Raw genomic sequence first — 19,671 nt, 5'->3', positions numbered from 1 at the left:
GCCTCCTAGAATTCCTCTTTTCCTTCAAAGCATCGCTGTTTCCAGCAGAAGCTTAAAGCCCGCACAGTGTTCCTGCCTGTGCTGAGGAAATCATTCAGAGAGAGAGCTGCTAACTTTTGTGTAAGCACCTCAGCTCCTAACAGCACCTGGCAGCATGGCACACTTGTGCTTGGCTACACTTTCCAATTCATCATGCTAGAACATCATAATTTCACCCCATATTAGAGGATTCATAATAAAAGTAGGAAATGTGCCAGTTTAATGATCATTTAGCACCAATTTTTTGCTCTTCAGCCACAGATCCAGCCAGGAAAAAAGAAACTTTCTCACTTGAAATGGGGGTGAGTGCTTTGGTATTCTGCTGCTGTTGTCACTTCCAGGACTAGAAAGTTTATTTCCGTAGCTTTTTGAAAATAAAGTGCTAAGTAAAGCAGCAAATGCTCGCTGCAAACACTATAGGAACTGTATAAATAAAGAACAGTGAACAATTGTTTCCACTCTACAGCATTGCCCTCTCTCTTCATAACAAACAACTAACCCTGTGTTTCTTCGGAGTGTTAAACAAAGAGGGAAAACAAAGGGCTATTTATAACCTGAGAGCACTTATATAATTTCTGTTGAAAGGTCAAAAAATGCCTTCTGCATTTACTTCTGGATCAGTCTTTGTCTCAATCGGTTATACACTTCAGCTGTGATTCTGTGAACTTATTTTACTACATAATATCAGTACCTACTGTAAATATCCTCTTTGGCTAGCCGAGGCTTGGACTTTGCTAACACTTTCCATCTGAAGGTCTCAGACTATGCAAACATTCACTCAGACTTGTCAAATTACTGGGTGGCAAGTTAATATCTTAATTTACAAAGAAAATAGGCAACAAAAAATTCAGTGAGTTGGCCGAGTGTGAACAAATGAGGACAGATACATTACAAACCCTTCAGAATACTGAGACCATAATTTTTACGTTGATTTCAGTTGAGAAAAAGAAACTTCAGTGCCACTTGTTCTTATAGTATAGAGTCTTTATTCTTGAAAATACAGAAAATGTCTGGGTTTCTCATATTTTTCTGCAAGGCAAGACAGTATACTTTGTGTAAATATTAGGCAAAATCATTTTGACCTTATTTGGGCTACATAACACCATCAACTTTTAGTATAGCTCAGCATTACCTTCAGTGGGAAAGAGCAGCTCTTGGGACTGTCAAACTAATAGGAATTCATATGAGTTGGGGCCATTTGAAAAGTAAAACAATTGTTCTTTCCTATAGAAAAAAAGAAAAAAAAAGACAGTAGTAAATCTCATGACAATCCCTTCCTAATGTTACAAACAGAAATTTTCCATGCAGCTTGGCCCCCATTGCAGAACAGATTGGGAACTTCAGTACTGTGCCAAATGCCAGCTTGCAGCCCGTGGACTGAGGCTATGGTGCCTGCTTCACAGCAGGTCAATAGAAGCCACTCTATTTCTGAAGTTCTAATGATAAGAGCAGGTTGTAGTCCCACAAAAAAAAAAAAAAAATCATGGCTGTGCAAGGAAAATGTGTGTATGAGGGCAGGGGGGTCTGGAGTGGCCCTTAGTCTAATAAAGGACCAACTTTCTTCTTCAAGACACTATCAGCTTTACAGCTTCTTCTACCAATTTCTTCAAATTATGAGTTTTTGTTTTTAATTTTAATCACAGTAATCATTATCTACAGAATCTCAGCAAGTCATATTGTTACCTACTGAGTAACAAGCATAGAGGATGGAAGTTTACGTTAAATTCATCTGTGAATCTAGCCTACCTTTGCTAATATAAACATTATACCAGCTGGCGGAGAGGGAGTACTCTCCCTTCCCTTTTCTCAAAAATTCTTTTTACAGAAGAAAACACACTTTTACAGTACCTGACTTTTTTTTTTTTGCCATTAAATATTAGATTCAGAGGTCCAAAAACAGCAAAAGAGATGCAAATACACCAGAAGTCTATTGAGTAGACAAAAGAAGCTAATAGTTCACAGTTCTACAGTCATAACCATTAAACAACTTAATTTACAAGCAGGCAGTTGAGGCCTTTACAGTCAGTTTGTTGCTCAATAATGGCCTAGAGGTGTGATTATCTCACAATATCTTCCTCTTTTTTTTTTCTTCTGCTAAATGGCATTTCAAAAAAAAAAAAAAAAAAGATGTATTAGGAGCCTTGAACAACAACAACAAGAGAACTTCTATATATTAGGCTATTTGTTTATTGATTTACCAAGTATTCATCTTCCCTGACACACTACTCAATTAAAAAATTCCCATGTGTTTCCATATGGTACAGGTGCTTGTAGAATGGCCTTTTTATAAGGTACTTCAGCAAGTTCACCAGCAAACTTTACTGGCATTTTCCTTGGCTATACAAAATGGGCTTTCAGTTGGAAAAACACTGTTTGATTCTTAATCCTTAAGTATTGCCTAGAAAGAGATGACCAAATCTTCTAGCCATGGAGGTAATTTACCAAACAAGAAAAGACTCACTGAGGAAAAATAACAGAAATGTATTATTTCTGCCTCTGGAAAGGAAATAACAAGTCTGATTTGCCCTCCTCTTCTCTAAAGACTTTATTTATTATTTTTGTTCTATTCTACAGGTTCTAATTTTAACTAACGTACACACTGAGAACAAACCACAAAGGCTATTTTGACAGTACACAGGCTGAAAGTGGCACTTAGTCTATTTTGAGTATGAATTTAAAATAGCCCTTTCATTTTATGTAAATTGTGGCATAAATTAATCAAATTACACTTCTATTAAGTTAGCATCCCACAGTTCCCGTTTTTGTTTTTAAGGCACAGTCTTATTGCACTGGACACAGTGCAATACATACACAAAGTAAATTGTCCAACTTTTTTGTTAAAAAAACAAAGTTTTAAAAAGCTGTTTGGTCAGGTCCCAAATCTACTGACTATTTAATGTGGATGGCTACTAACATCATCAGCAAAGACTGATGGTCACATCCAAGATTTTCCTTCATATCAGCGTGAAGAACAGTGAAATTGAAATGAAATGTTTGTGATAATTGTGCATTTTAATGAACTCAGTGTGATGTTTTTGAACAAATGAAAATCTGATAGCTTAGAAAAGTATCAAATATCAAACTATCAATAGCCTTGAGATTAAATTTATGCATCTCATAAAGAGACTTTGAGGAGTAGAGCAGCAATCTTCAAGACCTGAGCAGCTGGATTTAGATCACCAAACTTTAAAAAAAAAAAAAACAACAAACAAACAGCTTTAAATCCACAAGATAACACAGGCCCACAGCTGTCACTTATCAGAGTTCAAAATGCAAGCCTCCAAACACTCTTCTTGATGACTGCCTACATCTTGTAGTCAGACTGAAGTCTGCTGACATGGTTGACCAGGCACTTGATAGTTCTTCCTGGGCACGTGCAGAACCTGCTGACCCCTCACATTGGCAACAAGCAATGGCTCAACTTCATCAAGAGGTGACCTGAGTGGGACAAATGTAGCATGTAGATACTTGAGTCTTAAGTACTGTTCTTGTAACAAATGTCCTTAACTGTCTCATCCCCCCAAAATACTTTTGTGTTCGCTGGTCAAGCTTTCATGATAACTGGCACAGATGGTAGAAATGTAAAGGCTTGATGCCACTTCATCCTATTGACTACGTTACAATGAAGGGCTGATCTGATTTATCTCTCTGTAGAAAGTCATTGCAGAGAACTCTGCATGAAATAACCTGAAGCAAGGTGACTCCAAATGCTCATACCCAGGGAATGAATGTCCTGCCTATAGCCATGAAGACTTCTTTTGAACCCTGAGGTACTCACAATATAGGTATTGGCACAAACATCTGCAACAGTGTTTTTCTGTCTACACATTGATAGTTGCTTTAAAAGTAACTAGAAGTGACAAGAAAATATCTAGAACTATCCCTCAGTTGTAACTATGTGACTGCTTGTGGTCTGTTGCAAGATGAATCAAACCAACTAGCTTAGATTTGCTGATTGTAATTTAAATGTAGGGATTAGAAAACTCTCAGAGATAGTGCCCAAACTGTAGTTTTCTTCCCAGGCTCTGACAGGTAGGTGCTGTTAAGGTGGCAACGCAGCACGAGCCAGGAGGTGCCATTTCTCACTGAGGCAGGAAGGTAAGAAATACCAGCAGTACACCCACTGTGTGCCAAGCTGGGACTCCTGCTGACTCCAGAACTCTCCAGGAACCAAGGTGCCATGGCTCCATCTCCTACCTCTGCTAGGAATTACTGACACAAGGCTCATGCTAGCCTGCTTATACTCACCATAAAGTCTCCTAGTAGTGCCAGTCAGCCATGCCCCTTGGCTGAGGTGGCACAGGGGCAGCCTGCATCCAGCCGGGACACGGTGTGCGCTGCCTTGCAGGGCAGCAGCCTGGGGCCACCTCAGCACTGGGTGAACTCCAGCCGTGCTCTGGGGACCTGCACATGCCAGGGAGGGCATCAGTGATGTGCTGTGACACCAGTGAGGGTATTAGTGTGGGCTGGAGGCTTAGCTCTCTATCCTTGCAGACAAACCCTAAGCCTCCTCAGGCAGGGTTTGTGGGGTTACACAGATCAGCTGCACTGAGCCGCTCAAAACCGCTCTGCAGCCACCACCTCACACCAAAGACGCTTTTAGTTTAGGCATACTAGAGACCTGCAGATCTTTAATTTGGACCGAGCTGAACACTGGCGTCCCAGGCCGCGGGCCCACCGCTTACCTGACGGCAGCAGCGAGGTGAGGGGAACAGCCCAGCACCATTTATCGCAGGGGATCCGAGAGGAACCAGCAGCACCCACCCCTCCGACGGCCGCCCCGAGGGGCCAGCCAACAGCTACTGCCGCCCCGCCGCCTTTTATCGAGGGGCGTGCGAGTCACGTGTGCCGGCTCGACCACTAGGCAGCAGCACAGGGGTCTCGCGGGAGCGGCGGGCGGTATTTAAGGGCCGGGGAAGGGCTGCCTTCCCTCTTTGCCCGCCAGACGCCGACGCGGTAACGTGGGTGCCCGCCCGCCGCCATCTTGGGTGGGGGGGGCTGGGGTGGGGCTGCCTCGCGTCTTCCCTTCGCTTGTATCTTCACTTCGTATGTATTTTCCCTTCATATATGCCCTCTCGGAGCCTGGCGGTGCTCCGAGGAGTCAACACAGGGGGATAGAGCGCTTTTCCCTCACAAAAACCCAGCGCGGAGCCGCCCTCTCCGCCCTGCATCCTGTCGTGAGGCACAAGCCGCCCCTCCCTCCGCCCCACCGCCTCCCTCACCCCCCACCGCGCTCACCCCTTTCTCTCTTTTTTCCTCAATAGTGTCGAGCCACGGGGAGGATGGCGGCAGAAAGCGTCCCGAGGTGTCGGCGGGCCTTTGGGGAGCTCCTGAAGGCTGCAGTGTGCCCTGTGTGGGTGGGAGGCTGAGCGCCGTGGGCCCCCAGGGCTGGGGTCTGGAGTTGCCCCTTCAGATGTCTGTAGGTAAGGAGGGTGCCCTGGTGGAGGGGCATCCATTGCACCCACTTGGAAGGGACCCACAAAGTCAAATCAACTCTGAGTCCTCACAGGACTTCACAAAAATCAGTATTAGCATACATTTGTTCCCTCTGTCTAAATTGAGCTCTTAAGGGTGTTACTCACATTCAGTGCAGTGTAGTTTTACAGCCTTCATCAAGAAAATGACATTTTTTCTGATAACCTACAGTGTTTGGTTGATTCAGTAGGTATTACAAATGAACTTGACTCAATAAAATGGCTTCTCAAAAAAGGAGAGCTGGACTTGCTTAGGTTTTTGGTCTCCTCTTCTGCTGTGGTGCAACAGTAGCTTTTGATATCCCTGGTGAGCTCTTGTTATAAAGTATATGCAAGTAGGTACAGAAGAGCAACAAATTAGCAGGTAATGATCAGTCTAAAATGTAGAAACAGCTGCAGGGTAGTGTCAAGGCTAAAAGCAATTTAGGCTTTAAAAACTGTTTCTTTTTAGCGGCATATTTAAAAAGACAGTTCTGTTAGCTTAAATGATCTGAATAGAAAAATGTCAATGGATTAAGCCATTCACATTTTGTGCTGAATACTAATTGATAACTTCAAATAAGTGACTCTTGAGATCTAGAATATGGCTTTAAGAAGGTCTAATTAGGCATGTTGTATAAATTACACAGGAATAATTTCTTTTTGTGCTATTTAGGGGACACTTAGAAATTGCATGTTTGAAATAGTCTGGATATGGATGACCACACCTAAATTGGAGGCAGTGCTCAGAACTACTTAGGAATGAATAATACCTTCTGCTAAGAAGGTAAGTGCACTCTAATGTAAAGATAGTTACTGACCAATTTAAATCATGCTTTTTGATGATTGACAAGCTTCAAGTAAGTTATAATCTCTTCTGAGTAAATGGTAAATTCAGGTCATCTTGGTTAATAAGAAAAAATGGTATAATTTACTCCCCTTTTTAGCTTTGCCCTCTTAAGTCTGGCAGTGTCTTAAGTGGCCAACACAGAGGGGTATAAAAGCTCTCTCTCAAACCCAGAGGTGAGGCTGAAACTCTTCTTTGGATCATGTTGAGAGGAACATGTGAAACCACTGAACTTCAGAAAGTTACTGAATCAACTCTAGTGCATTCAAAATAGCTTGTAGGACAGTTCATCATCTGATAATGTTATCTAACTGTTCCATGTTAATCATATATTTCCAGAGTTTTCAAGTGTGATGGTACTGCTTGACCACCTAGAATGCACTTCATGAGCTTTTGTGATAAACAACTAGAGTCAAGAGTTGCTTCTAAATTGATTTGGTCTTCAGGTATGTAGTGTAAAAAAAAAAAAAAAGGCTTATGAGAATTCTATACCTACAAAAGCTTACATTATTCCCTGCCTGAAAGTGTTAAAAAACAAAACACTAGCTTAGACTACTAGAAAGCTGTGTGGAAATTGAGAGTTTTTAGAACTGACTTTAGACTGGCCAATCTAAATTGGAAAGCATCTGAGGAAATTGGATCCATTTTTTCATACCAAGCTGGTCCTATGAGCTGGGATCTATACTACTTGTATAGGACAGGATTTTACATGCCCATACAAATGACATGATTTGCATTGAGAAATGCCTTTGACTTGAAGATTAGTTTCACATAGCATGGTTGTACAGTTGAATCCTAAAATGTAACTATATATGTCCTTTTGTGTGTACAATGGTGATTGCAAATTAAATTTTTCTTTTATAGAGAGAAAGCCGGCATGTGCAAGGGATTAGAACTGATACTAAGCATGAATTTATGATTTGTTGAGTGGATGACTGCTGACTTCACCTGAGATTACTCCAGTTGTCCTCTGTGATTTGTTGTCTTGAAAGTGGAACTGAGATAAGCAATGGCTACAGCTACACATTTTCAATGATTGTTCAAACAGGAATCTAGCTACTGGTTGAAACTGAAGTTTCTTAAAGTTTTGTAACTTATTTCTGTCTGTGTATTAATTGAAATAAAACAAAGATGGTACCGGAAGCTTGTGTTCTGAAGTTCTCTCATCTGTTTCCTGTTTAAAGACTTAACTTACAAATTAATTTAAAAAGGCTTACTTAATCTTCTGAATGTCTGATCATAGTTTTCTAAAATTGAAAATGCAAAATCCAGATGAATTGGCCAACTTTTGAATTATTTCATTAGGCTGTATGTAATTTGCCTGTTCAACTAGTCAATAGATTGATACAATCTTGCTGAAGATGTAATAGTGTTCTCTTCAGGAATCCCATTACCTGCCTATTTAAAATTCACAAAAGAAAATGTCTGCTGCAATATTCCTTGTAAAGAGCAACTAGGCTGAAGATCTGTGAAGAGAAGGATCAATACTGTTGAGTAACTGAAAGCTTGTATTGCCTAGGCCAAAAATTATGACTTCAACATGAAATTTAAAATAGCAATTTCTATGCATTCTGTTACTAGCCACTGCTTCTGCAGAATGTACAAGGAAGAATTTAAGGCGGTTAGAAATACCTTAAGCTATTTCTATTGACATGCAGGTCAGTGAATTAGTGCAGGTTAAGGGCCAAACTTCCTTAAATACAAACTTTCTTAAATATCCTTGAATAGATTAAAATTAAAATCGTAGCAGGAAGTATATTTCTAGTTACTCTTAAAATTTCTAGTTATTCTTTGCTGAAATATCTTAAATGGGGTGATTATTTAGTGATCCATTATTCACAGCTTGTCAGGCTTACCTGAAGTGTTTTCATTTCCTCTGGACTACTGTACTAATGAAAGAAACCTAAATTTCAAGTACATCAGAAGTATTTTTAATCTATATTAAGCTGGCAATGTCTTAATTTCTGTCCTGAGAAAGACCATTTTCCTACAAGCTGTCAGATGTCTTATAGACCTCTACCTTCTCCAATCATGCTCAAGGACTAAATGTTAGTCAAGTCAGTTTTTGTGAATGGTTTCATGCTCTGGATCCATTCTGCCCTGTACAGGTTTTGTAGCTCTTGATTCTCTTCTGTACTTGTACACCAGATTAGTTACTAAATGTGTTCTGTTAATTATTAATCTTGTTTGATAGCTTGGGTTGGTGATTTCAGTGAGTTGTCTACACTTTCAGATCTTTCTGAAGGAGGTAGAAGTACCCTATGGTGCTTAGGGTTGGAGTTTCCCTTCACAGATTAACTAGTCATGCAAACACTGGCATTAAATTCCATTTGCTGCTCTGTCCACAAGGTTCTCAACAGAATCAAGATCTAGAGTCTCTGCAGTTTGTTAGTGTTGACTTTTTTTTTCAATATCAATGCTGAAACAGCTCTGAAATGTTTTCACTTCTGAAAACTAGTCATTTATTTCTCTCCTTTCTGTATTAAGGACTTGAGCACTCTAAAGGTTCTATTTGTAATGTAGCTGTAGGGCCCTTGGAGGACCTATTTGAAGGCTTAAAGGCTTGAGTTGGGCTTTGTGCTTGCCCTTTCAGAGACTTGTTTTTTCAGTCATTACTTTTCAACTTCACGGTGTGTATTTGGTGACAATTTTATTCGCATTTCTTATTCTTGGTGAGTACCATTGAATCCTAATGACTTGGTCCTTATTCACTAATTTGTTCTAATAAATTTTAGACAGGTTCTTGTTGGTGTCTTACATGATAAAGCAGTGAGGCAACCAAAGGGTTTAGGATTAGCGTACAAATAAAGTTAAAAATTGATAACGATTAAATCAGCTCATTTGTCCTGACCACCATTCTGTGGGGCTGTGTGCCTGAGGCTGTGCAGTTCACTGAAGAGAGCTGATCTGTGCAAATGTTATCCTTTAAGCAAGGTTGTAATATTGGAATTTTTCTCTTCATTGGAAAAGTGAAGACTAAAGGGGCAAAAACAGGTTTACTGGAGAACAGTCATCAGCTAACTGCTTGGTTTATGCTGTCACAGATCAGTATTAACTAGCCTTGTTTCTGGCTAATTGGCATCAGGACAGATTCTGTCATTATATAAACTTCTGTGTGTATGGTTTGTATGTTAGGGATTGTAGGAGAAGCTGGGGAGGGAATAAGGATGGGTGAGAGCTACTATATAGCAGTACTATTTAACTGTGCGTTTTTGTTTATTCTGGCTATTGTTTGCAAATTTAATTTTTTGGCTTTTTGTTGACTAAATCTGCAGGAATGTTAAGTTTGTTCAGCAAGACTGGAGATAGCCTGGTCAGGCAGGAGTAGGGAGGGTTTTGCCTGTATTTAGTGTTTTAGCAGGCAGCTGAAAAGCATATTTCCTACTTCAGTTCCTTTTAGGAAGTTGTTACAACTGATTTTGAGACTCTGTGGTCAAAGGAAATGCAAATAAAGATGAAGTATGCAACATGCTTAGAGAGCAGCCTCATACATAGCAGAACAGTTGTACATAACTTTTAAAGGGAGTCTAAAATGATCTTGGCTGGGGAGGTTCTTTTATTAAATAGGAGGAAGAAGAGGGGACAACAACAAGACTACAGAGGAAACAGTGGAGCACCTCGCTCAGAAGAGGAGACGATGAAAGGTTCTGTTATTACATGGAAGGCAAGTATTTTTCTGGAAATAAGCATCTGTACTGGTCTAGTAATAGGGTTGGTTTTTGTTGATGGTGTTTTTTGTTTTTCATTTTTTTAAGCATTTAGAGGATTTGCTTGGAATGTGAGCAGCTAGTTCAAAAGCTAGTTTAAAAGTTTGTTAGGCCCGACTTGGAAAGAGATTTTAATAAGGATTTTGGTTCTTTCTGGGGGAGCTTTAGTTTCAAATATTTTAGCTCATTAGTATCTCTTGGTAAAGCCATTTAACCTTTATTTAAAATTTAGGAAGATATTTGTTAGACCAGTGAGTAAGTTTGTGATTCTGCAGCTGGAAGACCTAGATTCTGGTTAATCCTGGGACTTCACTGAGTGAAAAACAGCAAAATAGCTGTAGGGTGAGGATCTAAGATGGATGCACTTGTGCCCAAGAAACAATGAGTGCACATCCCACGCGTTCTGGTTTGGATCCATGCAAGCAGGCATTTCCTATAAAACCAGAGTTTCTTTTTGTATTCATGAGATATCAGATATGTACAGAACACATTTTCTTAAAGCTTTCAGCATTTGGCTTCAGAAGCAACTGGCATTGGGTTCTTCAACACATCAATGCTTTTGTTTATCTAAGTAAAGGTGGAAGCTGCACGACCTTCCCTGACATTCACTGCTGCAAAGAGGGTCTCTTCTGTTCAGTGGACTTTGATGTAAAGATCAGAGATTTCTTCACATGCTTTGATATTTCAGTTCTATGGTTTTGACTCAATGCATGGATACTGAACACTTCAATACTGAAAATTCATCCTCTTTCAGATTAAAGCATAGAAGCTGAGAACAATGACTTATCTCCAGATTTTACTGGAGGTATGTGTTTAAGGTACAAAGTTAATTTAACCCACAATATACATTTTAAATTAATTAAACTCTTGAGTAGGAATAATTGGAAATAAGCAGAGTCCTAAGAAGAGCAGTGTGCACAAGACCAGAGGATGAAAAAATGTTGGGAGTTCCAGCTTTTAGCACTTCTAGGGCTTGAAGGCAATGAGATGCAGGTCCCTAGTTTGTCTCATGTGGCAGCAGGTGAGGTCACTTGTTATTTGCTTGTTATTTCCTTCTCAGTGGTAAATTGCACACCAAAGCAGAGGTGGTATGTGGCCTATGAGTCAGTGTTTTTTAGGCCTCCTCCTGAGAAGTGAAGGTGAACTTGAAGTTGTATAAAGGAATTTGGTTTAGGTTTTATTACTGCTGCTGCCATTGAGCCTTATTACAGCTGATGTGGGAGGATGAATCCCAGCTTGTTTGGTTATATCATGATCTGTCCCTTAAAAATAGAAAATTATCTCATGCAGTTCAGAAAGTGAAAGAAAATAGGAGTTCTATAAAAAAATATCTGCAATTTATCTGCACACTACTTGAAAAGTTTGCTAACAGTTATGTCCCCAGGATTTTAGTACTGAATCCTATTAGATTAATTGCTTCATGCTTTTTTCCAAAGTGTAAACTTAAAACACATAAACAAACTTTGTTAGGAAAGTAACCAGAAGGGAACAAAGCCAAGAAAAGTACACAGAAGGATGAGTTTGTTTCCAGAAATGTGTTATCTCCTACATACCCAGACTCGAGATACTGATTTCAGGTCCAGTATGGCACAAGCTTTCTGGGGTTACTTTTATGCTGCAGTACATTTTTTTCCAGCTACCCATGGTTTTCCTCAAAATGGCTGTTTTAGTCTTTGCTGTCACCATTTCAGTTTACAGGTTGGTTATGGCCTCTGTCCTTTGTTGTGTGATATAAAAGATTAAAAAGAAACAACATTAAAAAGAAACAAACCAAGGCATAAATCACACTTGGCTATATTCAAAAAGATGCTGCTACATCCCTACTTGTTGTAGGGAGAGCTGTTGTAGGGAGAGCACCCCTGTTTCAGGTACCTTAACTGTAGGTGCTATTTTCTTAGTGGTGCAGATGTGGCCTGGTTCCCTCTGCGTCACGTTGAGGCTGAGAAGTCCTCCTAATGGAGGAAGGTCCAGTCTGTGCTCTTGGTCTGACCTGGAGAGTGATGCTCCATTTCCTACATCTTGTGGTTAAAGGAAACTGCTCTCCTAATCACACAAATAAACAACAGGGTGATGTATTTTATGGTTACCTCTGCTTTTTCTTTCAAATTAATGTTCTACTGATGCATCTCTTTTGACTCATGGTAAGTATTTCATGCCTTCTCACCTGACTTGAGATAAGACTGCAGAATGTCGATGTACTGTGAGTCAAAGCAGGAGGCAGAACTATAGGTACTCCTACAGATTGGTCCTATTAAGCTCTACACCAAGTCTCTCGTCCTTCCCAGGCTCCAATTTTCCTCTGCAGGAGCCGTAATTTTCACTCATCATGGAGCTTCCTTCCTTCAACCAATTTAGGAACGCTCAATAGACTTACCATAGTATCAGAGGCTTGTTGTTACCATTTCTCAGAAATGGCAAACAAAAAGCTACCTTGAATTGACTGAGAATACGGTGAAGCAACAGATTTTAATAAATGCTAAAGATACAAAATTAGAGGGGCTAAACAAAAATCTAACTTTAAGATAGGGGAAAATATCAACTCTGCCTTGTAGCTATCCAGACAACTCTGATTAATGCTTAAAATTTCTGACAGTGTTGAACTGATTTTTCAAATCACCAAAACCATCATTTTTTTTCTTCTTGTGCCTGGGAGGATGCATGTTTTTGAGGTGAGCAGGAAGAGAAAACTGATGATTGCTGTTGTTGTAATTCTGTAATGAATTCAGCACCACCTGGCTTACGCACTACATAATCTGTACTCCAATATTTTTATAAACTCTTTCCTTGAACTATTTTCTCACTTTCTTTGGAAATTGCTAAAAAGAAAGCATACCAAGAATTTATCACAAAACACTGAGGACTCAAGTGTTCTTATTTATGGCATTTAGAGAGAGGTTGATGGTTTTCCTTCTTAAGTTATGACTACTAATTGTTTGCAGCTTCAGTTATCAGACCAGTGCTCTCTCTGCATGTTATTGGTATGTTCTGGATATAAAATAAAGGGGTAAAGAAAAACAGGGAAGAAATGCCCTCTTAAATATCCCATGCATCTCACTGCTTCACAATGCTCTGAGTTACAGAGCTGCTCTCACTTCATGAACTGCAAGCAGGTACAGCATTTATGTAGTGAGTAACAGCTGCCATCTAACCCTATTTTATGTGGAAAGAGAAAAAGGGTACTACCATTGAATTTTTAAAGAAAGCTTTTACAGTTTCATTTTTCTTAGACGTCATCCAGGTAAACCCCAGTGTGATGGAGGAGCTGCTATGGAGATCTGTCAATGAGGTCTTCAAATCTAAGTGGCTTTGAGACTGATGTCTGACACGATTTGAGGTCCTGTCCTCAGTTGTGCTTCTGTGTTGTCTCAGCACCCTGCTAGCCCTGCTCTGTGCTGGGCTACCAGGTGTCCTGGCATGGCCTGAAGGGTGTGGGTTACATAAAGTCAGGTTATTTATACCATTTCTCACTTACCGTCATGCTGCTGACCTGAACTCATTTCTGCTCTTGTTCAGCAGGGTGTCATGAGCCTCCAGCTTGACTCATGCAGTTTACCTTTGGTTTTCTCTTTAAGAATCATGATCTTTATTCTTCCATAAAAGTGATCTGTTCTTCCTCCATGGCTTCTGCAGGTAAATTCTGAGTATCAGTGACTTATTGCCATTTCACCACCTCTTGTTTTTACTTAAAGTAATAGTGCTATTACCAAGTCTGCCTTAAGAAGGTTATTTTTCATCTTCCCTATATCTTGGGAACAGAGAAAAAAAGTCCCTTGTAATCAGCATCTCTGAAGTAGTTACAGCCTGTGTTTTAAACACCTTTGTTCTGTTTTTTATTCTGCTGGACTTCTGTAGTTTATATATTTTTACTGCCCTGACATCCGAGTACAAGTTGCACAGTTTGAGAAGGTTTTGTACAGAATACAGCATGCAAAATGCTGCTGCCATTTTCTCAAGGAAAAATAAATCAGAGGTGAATATTTCATGTATTGAAAAGGGGATGGAGAAGATTTTTTTTTCCTTCCAAGTAAATTACTTTTAGTTGTCAGCTTTCAAAGCTCCAAGTAAGAATATGAAATGGATCATCTGTTTGCTTGTATTCGCAGCTGCATTTCAGATCCACTCTGGCAGAATTTCTCATGGTAGATTCTATAAACTGCATGTTTTGAAGTGATCTAAAGTAAAGATTTTTAGGGTAGGGCATTTCAGAAGTATCCAGAATTGGATTTTTCCAGTCTTTTTGAAATTAGTTTCATTGTTGATGTTGAAAGAGCAAAGCTTGTCCAGCGCTTAATACTTTTGAAAAGCTACTGATGATTACTAAAAGCAAAACCACTGGTGTTCCTTAATAACTTCAGGTGGCAGGGCAATTTAAGTTACTGCCATATGGCAAGACACAAAATCAAAGTCAATATGAGAATTGTGATCAAAATTTACCCAGAGCAGATATGAAATCGTCAAAGACAGAGCAAAGTGCAGGCATTTTGTAAATCTCAGTATGCCTTATTTGCATTGAAGCTAAGCTAGTCTTTCTTCTTGTTTGATAGCATATATATATATATATATCAAAATCAGAAGCATTTCACGCACTTCACGTTTCTGATCTATAATGTAGCAAGAGGTGGGATGTTCAATACCAGTCATTGGTTATCAGTGTCTGTAGATGGATAGCCTAGGAGGCTGACATACTTTGTTCACAATCATAACCTGCTAAAAATGTGCTCGAAACACAAGGCATATGATGAAGTATGTTACATAGCAACTCAGTAATGTTGCTTTAAAAGCTCATCTGATTTTTTAATCTTAGATAATCTTTCCTCTCTAAATTTGTTTGCAGGCAGCTTGTCCAGTAAAAATTTTTTCATTTACGTACTTGCTGTTAATTCAGCTAAAAGCAAAACAAAAAACAAGGGTAATACGGACCTCTCTTGGAGGTCCCAGCCAGCTCAGCTTCTGTGGGGCATTATGGCTTCAGGAAAGTGCTGGGGTTGAAGAGAAAGGTAATGGAAATGGACGGGGCTTCTCTACACTTCACCTACCCATGGAGGTTTGCAGCCAGCCAGCTGCATGGCAAGATAGGGCACAGTGCCCTCATTCAGGAATTCAGTTCCTGTTCTTTCCAGGAGCTACAAATGAGCCTAGAGGGATGTGATAACTGCAATGTAAAAAAGAGTCAACTGTAATTTATATAGAATCAGCCCTTGTTGGAGTAGCACAGAGAAACACAGAAAATAAGCCCACAGGGAACATGGTAAAACTGCATTTACACTCCTTGCAGGAAGCAAGCCAATCTGGTTAGACCTAATTTTGTGGGGGGTATTATGCTATAGGAGCCTGGATATGTCCTACGGGACTTGATTTTTCATAGTGCTGGGCATCCAGCAGCAGTGTGGGACTTCTAGCATTAGTGATTTTATCACACCAATAATTACGATATTCTGCAACTGTTTTAAGTAGCTGGAATTAGGAGCAAATACATCTTATTATCATACTTCTATAAATAATAGATTTTACTACACTGAGAAAATGAATTGTATAATAATGTGTTATCCATTGCCTCATGGTACCCACTGTACAACAGCCAAACACCTTAGCTGTCCAAAGACAAAAGTGTCATTTTATTCCAAGAGATACTTGTGTGCCATTTATGAGGAGCATCTTAGATCCTCTGCATAGAGTCACAGAACTGCTTTTTACCACGTGAGAGCTTATAGCAGGTTTACCCTGATTCAGAGCAACATGAAAAGGAACTTCTTTTAGTCCCAGGACTGATAAGATTCAAGCAAAATGTCTTATTTAAGTCTCTGGAACCTAATTAATCATAACAAAAAGACTTTTTGTCTTGTGAAGGAAATATTATTAGCATATCAAAACCAGGATACTGGGTATAATCCAATCACTTGCCTTGTTCAAGTGAAATCATGGGTTAACTTGAAAGGAAGGAAAAAAACAGATTGAACAAGGGGTGAAATGCTGAAAAGCATATGCTACTGAAAAAACACTGCATTGTATCATCAACTAAGGGAAAAATACACTTATTATAAAACTTATTTCTGAAAACTAAGCTTCGTGTATTTCAGTTTTGAAAATCTCAGCCTTACACAAAGCAAAGGGACAATGAAAGAAAACTATTCCGAGGGCTGCACCAAGTTCTCTGTGAGCCCTTGCAGGATCTGAGCCCACCACTAAAGCCAGCGAAGGGTTAACAGGCAGCACTGAAGGAATGTGAAGTTGTTTGGATGGGATTGGAGAGAAGAGCAGTGGCTTCTTCCTCTCTGCCTTTATTTTGTAACTCAAAAACAACAAAAAAAACACAATCCCACCCTGATAGCTGAGACGTTTGCTAAATGGTTGTTAATAATAACCATATCAATCTCGTTTTAGAGTTACTGCAGATCTATGCCAGAGCCTGGTGACTTTTATTACAGAGACAGGCAGCCTGTGCACTGTTTTGTACTCATTTAATCTCAGCATAGTGAGGAAAGCAAGTACGTTTTGTTCTCAGAATGATTTTTAAAGGGGTTTTGAAACCATTAGGCTTTAATCTTTCACCACCTGTATTCAAGACTGTACTGGCCTATCCTCTTACTTCTTTTTTTTTCTACATATTCAACTTTTAGCAAGTAAATGGGAAGAACATCATCAAGCTTTCCTTCTTGTTCCAGCCTGAGAGCAAGGTACTTAACAGCACCACAGTGTAACTAACACTTGAGATGATTTTCAGCCGATAGCAAAACACTGAGGGATGAAAATGAATGAATGCAAAGTGCCAGAAAGTCATACCTCTAAGGCTTTTTGTTACCAGAAAATGGGTCAATTTGCACTATTCTTGAGGATGCTCGTGACCTTTCTGGTAACCATCTAATTGGCTTGGCAGTGTTCAAATTACGCTTGTATTTAAAAATAATACCTAGGGCCGCTTGTTGCTGTAACGCCTAGGTGGAAGACAAAAATCTTGCTTGCTAAATTGAATGAAGAATGCCTGCTCTGCCAGAGTGCTCTGCTGTCCCGGCCGGCTGCGTGCAAGCTCAGGGTGCCAGGGGCCCTTTTCAATAGGCGTATCAATTCAGTCGAACTGCCCACGCTGCTTGTACCTTTTTCACCTTCCTGATTGAAATTGGCAGTACTTGAGAATGGTATTAGGTCGTCAGCACTAGAGACAAGAACTGTTCCTTTTGTTCCCAGCACGAGTACAGCGTGAGCTTCCTCGTCCTGCCACAGAGGCTGATTGGGATGAAGGGGGGGGGGGAAGTTCCCATCCTTCATCCAAAGCAAGAGCAGAGGATGACTTTTTTATTCTCATGACTGCAGTAACAGCTTTCCCATTTTGAAAATTTAGGAAAAAAAATACAACCAGCCTTTCAAAACTCTTTTTTTTTTTTTTTTTTTTTCCTGTTATTTTCTTCTGGGTATGGATTGTGATTACTCGTTATGTATTAACACTTCAGCTATCGGCTGAGGTCGGAGCCACATTCCCTGTGTGCTGTACACACTTGCTGTGCCCAGACAGCCTGCCTTTTGGTGAGATATGTAAAGAAAACACACTAAGAGAAGTGCTTTTCCTGCCCCAGCACCACACTGACCAGCAGTTTGGCCCCTGCAGGGCGGTGGGACTGAAGCACTACCAGCACTAACTGCGGCTCCTCACTCTCCTAATTCATCAGATGCCCCCGGCGACAGACCGACACACCTGAAAGGGAAGCTGATATCCCTGGCTGCCTCCACTCAGATGGCTGGCTGATGCAGACAGATCTTCTTAGGAAGACTAGATCATTCCTTCAGGTTATTTTTCTCAGACGTCCCGTATAGCTCGAGCTGAGTGGTTATCAGGAAATCAGCAAGGAGCCAGATCTAGCGATGTGAAATGGCTCTGTTAGCAAGTTGTGTGTAATTCTCCTCCCTTGTATGCCCTGCAGCACTCGACTATGCAGAGCAGACTGAAGTGCTGTCTTGGCACAGAAAAAAACTATACTTAAAACCTTATTTTTTAAAAAAACAGAGCCTATACATTGCTTTTTTCCCCTTCCAATAATTTAAAAGCAGATAAACTGCTACTGAATAGCTCTCACATAACCTTCTGCCTCTGCCCTCTGGAGAGACAAAGAGCAGAGCCCAGGGGAAGCGTCACCATGAGTGGACATATCTCCTGGTGACCTGAAGTGCTTTCCTGACTGAAGAGGTTTTCCTGACTTGAGTCCAGACCTGTGATAACGCAGCCCTTTTTGCAGCCACTTTTACTGTGATATCTGAATAGTGTTGGAGTCTTGTAAGCATCAATCTCTCCTGAGATAGAGGCAGGCTGCGCACAACTTGCCCAGTTACAGAGAAGACCTGTGGCACAGAGGGAACCTTGGAAATCACAGCCTAGCTACTCCTAGAAAACATTCTTCACCTTGTTAATGTTTTACTAATGGGGTAGTTGCATTTTTGTTCCTTTTTTTTTTTTTTTTTTTTTTTTTTTTTAACATTCCCAGGTGTGTTTGGTTTATCAGGCTTTCTTTTAGAATGTACTGTTTTAAAATCACAGCTTGAGTTAAATCCCTGGCGCCACTATTTGCTTGCTTGCTGCTAGCACCAAAGTATCACTTCATCCGCTGTGCAGTGATTCAGCTGCTACCCTTTTACAGGAGGCAAAGGAAGACGACAGCTTCCTCAAGCTTTCTCAAGAGCCAGCCTCTGACCTGTGCTGCACCTTCACCTGGGCAGGATGCGCTCTTGTGTGTGAGAGCCTTTAAAGGAGCCCCACTGTGAGAGGATCTCAAGGTCGCCGCTGTGGCAGTCCCAGAAGATCGAGGTCTGGATGAGTTATGGGCTCACAAACCTTTCATCTGGCACATACATCACTGCCACAACAGCGGGTTCACGGTGATGCTCGTAGCAGAGCTGGCCGTAAAAGTGACGTAGCGGGTGTGCTGCATGCCCTCGGTGGTGGCACCAGTTCCCACCAGGGACACCGAGAGGAGTCTCGGGGTTGTTTTAAAAAGGTTAATGAGGGAGGGGGGACTCCAGCATCGCCTCTCGCCTTCAGAGTGACCCCTATCAGGTTACTCAGAGCTCTCCTCTTACCGATGTGTGGGGTGTGACTGAAGTGTTTCTCCAGGACCAGCTCTGTCCCACTGCATTACTCATGGCAGCAAACTGGGTGACTTTAGCCTGAAAGACGTGTAGGAGGAAAACTTGCTCCAGTCAGTCTGTGGCACGAGATGACCTTGATTTTCAACACTGCTAGAGTTTCTGCTGAGTTACTGGTGACACACGGTGAGCTCCTGCCAAGTCACTTACATGGGTGGCAGCAGGGCAATGTCTGGGTGCTCTTGGTTGTGGGAGAGGTGAAACTGGAGGGAAAAAATGCCTTCCAGTAAGGGCCTGTCTTTAAGAACACAGTGGGATGGGGAGAGTTGTGTATGTATAATTTACATATAATTTTATTTTCTGATCTCTGCTCAGTGGGCAGTTTGAGTTTTCTCTGTTTAAAAAGTTTCCAGTTCACCTTTTAGTGAACGTTCACCGCCAGGTGGGTGTTTGCCCCTGTCTACTGCAGCTTTAGGTCAGCTTTTGTCTCTGGTCTTTGCACTTCAGCATAAATGCTCTTTCTGCAGAGGACAGGGTCACAACCAAGAGGTGGCTG

General features: G+C 40.8%; 1 long non-coding RNA gene across 2 annotated transcripts; it reads left to right on the top strand.

Annotated features, from left to right (window-relative positions):
• Positions 1-4,979: 4,979 nt before the first annotated feature.
• On the top strand, positions 4,980-7,435 carry LOC311209372. Of its 2 annotated transcripts, XR_014618407.1 has the most exons (5): positions 4,980-4,995; positions 5,304-5,462; positions 6,169-6,279; positions 6,679-6,785; positions 7,204-7,435. It is a non-coding gene; the product is annotated as an uncharacterized lncRNA (long non-coding RNA). The 2 variants fall into 2 exon arrangements; XR_014618408.1 differs by having other exon boundaries at positions 4,986-5,462.
• Positions 7,436-19,671: the final 12,236 nt, after the last annotated feature.

This window comes from Netta rufina (assembly GCF_964035555.1).
Source record: "Netta rufina genome assembly, chromosome: 4".
Lineage (NCBI taxonomy): Eukaryota > Metazoa > Chordata > Aves > Anseriformes > Anatidae > Netta > Netta rufina.
The sequence above is the reverse complement of the archived record's forward strand: the minus strand, read 5'-3'. Positions and strand labels throughout refer to the sequence as shown.